The following is a 6,000-nucleotide window of genomic DNA, read 5'->3' on the forward strand; positions in this document are numbered from 1 at the left end:
TGGCACTGAACATGGAGCTGAGTGGGAAGAGAGAAGCACACTGCTTCTGCAAGGCCACATGATGAGCCAGTTCCAGCAAGGTCCTGAAAAGATAAGTATCGTTTTGCCAAACTTTGCGTGCCTGCACTTGAGTGTGGGGGGAGGAGGGGTTGAATCAAGGTATAAAATGTGTTTCTTACTGTAAGTCACAGTCAAAACAATTTAATAAATGTTCAGCTAAACAATCTCCTAGTCTCTTTCATGTGTCCTACCAACACAATATATCTTATTCTTGGTTACATATGTAATTTCTTTTCCACCACAATTTATTGCTCTTCAAAAATAAAAGTTACAGCGGTGCCTGGGTGGCTCAGTGGGTTAGGCCTCTGCCTTCGACTCAGGTCGTGATCTTAAGGTCCTGGGATCGAGCCTCGAGCCTCGCATTGGGCTGCTCTGCTTATTTGTGATCTCTCTTTGTGTCAAATAAATAAAAAGAAACCTTAAAAAAAAAAAAAAAAGAGTTACAGAGATACCCATTGATACACCAGAAGGCAACTTACAGGGAGTGGAAATTTGGCTTAGGAAGTATCAGAAAAGGGCCAAGGTTCTCAGCCTTTGTTCAGCCTCACACATCTGAGGGACATAACACACTCCTACTAGTAGCAAGTGGCTCACTTAGCAAAGAGTTGGGAGGACAAGGGAAGAGGAAGAGGAAATATATAGTATTTTAAAAATCCAAGTAACTGTGACATTTGTGCCCATGCCCCCACTTCACCGAGAACTCAGGTACAGAGAAAAACAGTACTGTAAAAAAGTCAATTTCTGTATCTGATGTTTCCCAGCCAATTTCTCCAGCAATTAGCCTGCATCCCCAAACAAGATCTCCATTACTAAGAATTCTCTACTAGAATTAAGTTTCTGCCATGGACTAGAGACATGTACTTGTTGAATTTAGAATAAGCAAGGGAAAAAAACAGCCCAGCCAACAGTTGTTAGACTTGACATTCTGGGAAAATCAGGCTTTTACTGGGGGAAAAAAAAAAAAAAAACCTTTCTTACTTCTTATTTAAGCTTACTAAACCGGGTAAGGAGAGACGTTTCTTGAATATATTTTTGGCTGTTCTATGTCTATCACAACAACACAGTCTGTAACCAGATTTTTCAGAAGTGTTTATAAAAAAATTGTGTTTTCTATTTTTAAAGCTATTTAGAAAACAAGAAGGCTCAGAATTTCAGATAGACTACTAATTGTAGCCCACATCTAACTCCAAATCAACTAAGTATATGCCTAGAAGTTTCCAAGGAAAATCCCCAAAAATTACACCAAAAAATACCAAAAGATGGTTAAAAGGAGTCAGCATGAACACAAACTGCTATACTCAAACTAATTCTGGCATCCTAGCTATTGAATGAGTGCAATATGGAAAAGGAATGAAATATGAAAAGGTAAATGTTGAGATACAAATTCTGCTAAATTCCATTAAGTCTTCCTTATTAGGGGCCCACTGGGGTTCACGTACTTATACCCAATACAAATATTAACCATAAACTGAAAATTAATTACCACTCTGAAAAGCCACAAGTCAAGTCAAGCAATGTCTTCCTCCATGTTCACAATATTAAACCTCTCCTCTAAAATATGAGTGGGTTTTATCACAACTCAGGTTCAAGTCTGCACTTTCTCTGCCTCTACTTTATTGGTGCCACATGTCACAAGACTATCTCCATTAGAAGTTCCTGAGCTATCTTTGCAGTACCAGAGGCTCATATAGCCTTGTGCTTGCTACTGGTCACGCTCAGACCCAGTGGCTGAGCTGGGTCTACAAGGCAAGAACTACACAGAGGTAGCAACTCATTAAAACTTGTGAGACAGAACAGAACAAAACAAAACAAAACAAAAAAAGCTCTGTGCCTGAGAATACTATAGACTAAAGCATCTACTCCATTCTCTAAACACCCTCTTTCCAGCCATAATCATCCCCACACCTCTTCAAGACAATGGTAGGATGGAATGCAGACCCAGTTCTACACCCCCAATGCAACAATTTTTTTCTACTTAGCTACTATGCTCTTTAAAGTTCATCTCTTGAAGTTGGCTATCTCCCACTCATAATATTTTTTCTTGGCACAACAAAATTCCTTCTTTTAACTACTCCATTAAGCATGGATAAAAGGACTTCCAGCTTTAATGCTGTATCATCTGAGTTCAAATAAATGTACAGTAACTGAACAAGTTGAAATCTGGGTTAAAGCAAAGAAAAAAATTTTAATTATAACTTTTTAGAAGTCAAATTGTACACTGGTGAGTAAACATGAAAACTTCAGTTTCATATTTCTTATAAAATTCTGTCATTCAAAGTAAAACAGCATAAAAACTACTAGAGTGAGGGGTGCCTGAACAGCTCAGTCATTAAGCCTCTGCCTTGGGCTCCAGTCATGATCCCACAGTCATGGGATCGAGCCCCACATCAGGCTCCCTGCTCTGCAAGAAACCTGCCTCTCCCTCTCCCCTGCTTGTATTCCTTCTCCCCCTGTCTCTCTCTCTCAAATAAATAAATAAAATCTTAAAAAAAAAATGCTAGTGAAAAGACAATTATCTTAATCATGAAACATTAAAAAAAGGAACAAAAACTCACAGAATATCAAAACTATAATAAAGTTCCTATCAAATAACTCAGGCCAAAAACAAAACAAACTTCATACATGTATTGTCACACCTTCTCATGCTGGGTGGTGTGGTGTATTCACCATGTGTCCCAATACCACTGAGATCTACTACCTTGTTTCCAGCTTTCTAAAATACAGTGTAGGCTATGTAATATGTTCACATATAAGCACTACCCAACTACACCCACTTCTCCCCAGATGACTTATTAATATATCCTATCAGAGCACACTTTGAACTGATTTAATATAGACCCTGAGATTCTCTCCCAGTCTCAACTAACTCACCAAGCAGGTGAGCATTTAAATACAAATGGATCAAATTCACCTGATCCTTCTCCCCTGCAATTTCGTTGTCAGTTTCCTATGGGACTCTACTGAGATAATGAATCACAGGCCAGTTTTCCAGCTCTAGCTGCCTGTGGACCAATATTTTCCACGGACAAAATCCACTTCCAATCTGACCACAAGCAAACTTCATTTTTGTAGTTTCTGACATCATCGTATTGGATATTCTACAGAAGTACAGCAAAAGCTAAATATAAACACTACTAGAAGAAAAATCAGAGCGTTTTCATGAAATTGTGTTTTCAGAACTGCAAACAAGCATCTATCTACCTCCCACCAAGTAGAAGAAAATTTAAATGTATTAGAAATCCCTAAACCTTCCCGTACCAAAAATGCAGGCCTTGAAATCAGTTTCCAGTCAGCGCTGAAATCTCTCAAGCAAGCAAAAGTTCTCCTTACCATTAATTAGTATAATGAGGTTGGCGTTTCTCCTCACTTCCAAGAAACCTTCAACTCTGCAAGTGACCACCTACATTTTGGTAAAATCTCTAACATAATCCTGAGAGGTACAAGGAGAGTACACAATTACCTGCACACACTGCCCTGAAATCAGAAATAAACCCTGTCAGTCCAGTCCCCCACCACCCAGCCACCTTCCGGGGCCTGGGGACCCCTTTCCACACGCTGACGCACCGCCCAGCCCCGCACCGCTGGCGACCAGTGCAAAGTACTACCCCAGTCTCAGAAACTTTGACTCAGTTATCAGGACACTGAGCACCCACACCTGATAGAGGACTGTCGTGGCCAGTCAGTCAAGTCCGAAGCGGGGCATTCCTTGCAGGTAGAGATCTGCCCAGGACGCAGCCCATCCCAAACTGCAAAACCACAACCATCAACAGCAAGAGCCGAGCAAAGTGCCGGGCGGAGGCAGGGGGAGCGCGAGGGCGAGACGCGGTCACGAAGAGAAGCCTGAGTGTGGGTTTAAAAAAATATATATATCCTAACCACAAGCCCCCCGGACTCAGGGCTGCTGAGACCGCGAGCCCGGCAGCAAGCAAGGCGCAGCGGCGGAGGTGGCGGCAATGTCAGGAGGGCACAGCTGGAGGCTAGCGCCCAAGTCCCCACCCCGCCCCCAGGTGAGGGGCGCCCCGACTCCGCCCGCCCGCCCGGGCCAGGAAGAGAGACCAGCAAGCAGAGCCGTGGGGTCCAGGAAGCGACCGACAGTCCCGAAGCCCCCGTGCCCTCCTCCCCGCCGTGCTCTCGCATCCAGTCCTCGGCCCGGCCCCCAAATCGACCCTCCCCCGGCTCAGCCCCGGCGCCAACACCCCCGGCCCGGCCCGTGGCTTCTGGCCGCCCGGCCGCCCGCCGGCCCCTCGGAGGCCGCCTTCGCCTCACCTCCTCACGTCTCCGCGGACAGGGCCGGAACAACTCTGCCGGGCTCCCGCGTCTCACCCGCCGCCCCGCGCTCTGCGGCCGGGCCCGTCCCGTTCACTCCGCGGCCGCCAGAGCCCTGGGAGGGCGGAGGGAGCAAGGCGGAGGGAGTGGAGAAGTGGAGGAGAGGAGGACCGCCCGGCAGGAAGAGGCGAGGGAGGGGGCGGGCCGAGGAGGAGGTGGGTCGGGAGCGCGCGCGTCCGGGCCCCTCGGCGCGGCGTGCGCGCTCCTGAGCGCGGAGGCGCCTTCTCTGCCCTCGGGGGCGGCGCGCACGCGCGTACACGTCCCCGCCTGGCGGTGGCTGGGGTGGGAGACCGGGGGATGGGGACCGGGGAGTGAGGACCGGGCAGAACTCGGGTTGTCAGAGTGGGGACCCAGGGAAGGGTGGTAGACGGTCGCCGTTCCTCAGAACCTTCCGGAGGGGTAACCGAGCCGGTGGGGCCCCTCGCTGAGGGGCGTCCCCAAGCCCAGGGCGGGGTGGGCTGACGGGCCTGCCCAGAGGTCAGAGTTGATAGATAGCTCTAAGTTTGGGGCGATTATGTTCCTGCTCATAAACCGGTTTACATAATCTCATTCTTAATGCCAAGTAATCCTCAAGAGAGTCACCGTAAAGAATACTAACTTTTCTCGCCAGTTACTGGTAGGTGCCTCTTTCGAAAGTGCGTGCTGGTCAAGCGCTCCCTTGCTTGTTGGTTCTGTGGGAGATTGAAGACGGAAAACACCTGCTACGTATTTATATTAAGAAAACTCGGGGCACCTGGGTGGCTCAGTGGGTTAAAGCCTCTGCCTTCAGCTCGGGTCATGATCTCAGGGTCCTGGGATCAAGCCCCACATTGGGCTCCCTGTTCGGCGGGGAGCCTGCTTCCCCTTCTCTCTCTGCCTGTCTCTGCCTACCTGTGATCTCTGTCTGTCAAATAAATAAATAAATAAAAACTCAAATCACTCCGTCCTTTGGGGTAGTTAATTGGGAGTACAAATTAATAGAGATAAACCAACTCTTTTTCCTTTACAAATATTGTATATTGATCCTTGAACTGTCAGTATCTTCCTTCATAGAGCCGGCAGCCAGAAATGAACTGTAAATTTTCTTAATTTCCATAGCACTTTGTTTCTATAGGTTTGAGGCACCGAATATATTCAACCCTATCTAGATAAATCTGTGCGATATTTTCTCTCCTAGAGAATCCTTGAGGACCTGACTTCATTCATTTTTGTATCTTCCACAATGCCTAGCATAGAATCTGACTCGTAGAAAGTACTCCATGCATGTAACTGTATGAATAAATGAATATAGTGTGTTAAGAGTTAAGTGTATGTCCAATGATTTAAGCTCTAGAATGAATTCTTTAGTTTAAAATCCTCCCTTCTGCCCCACTTCAGTTCCCCTGCACTCATTTCCCCAACTAGATTAAAAACTACCCTGAGAAATCCAACATTAGTCCAGAGGGCCCTCTCTCTCTCTTTTTTTCTTTTTCCTGATTTAAATGTCTGGAGATGCTGGGACATATCAGGAGTGTTGCAACTATCTTGTGTTTCCCCTATCTTCTGGGCTCCTTCCCTGAAGGTCCTCCAACTTCTGTATTCCAAGGGTCTACCTACCTTTAGGACTGACTCAATAAATGTCTGAATTTTGATGTT

The 6,000-nt window shown here is 46.2% G+C and overlaps 1 protein-coding gene across 4 annotated transcripts in view; it reads right to left on the reverse strand.

The window, feature by feature from the left end:
* The window catches only part of RABGAP1L (RAB GTPase activating protein 1 like), a 765,821-nt gene extending 761,272 nt beyond the window's left edge, over nt 1–4,549 (reverse strand). Inside the window, exon 1 of one of the 4 annotated variants that reach the window (XM_082704397.1) lies at nt 4,327–4,531. The gene's annotated coding sequence lies outside the window, so the exon portion shown is untranslated. Of the gene's footprint in view, nt 1–3,715; nt 3,896–4,326 lie in introns of those variants that run through there. The other 3 variants (XM_082704401.1, XM_082704402.1, XM_082704403.1) reach the window with 3 other exon arrangements.
* Nucleotides 4,550–6,000: the final 1,451 nt, after the last annotated feature.

Source organism: Mustela nivalis, assembly GCF_964662115.1.
Source record: "Mustela nivalis genome assembly, chromosome: 16".
Classification (NCBI taxonomy): Eukaryota; Metazoa; Chordata; class Mammalia; order Carnivora; family Mustelidae; genus Mustela; species Mustela nivalis.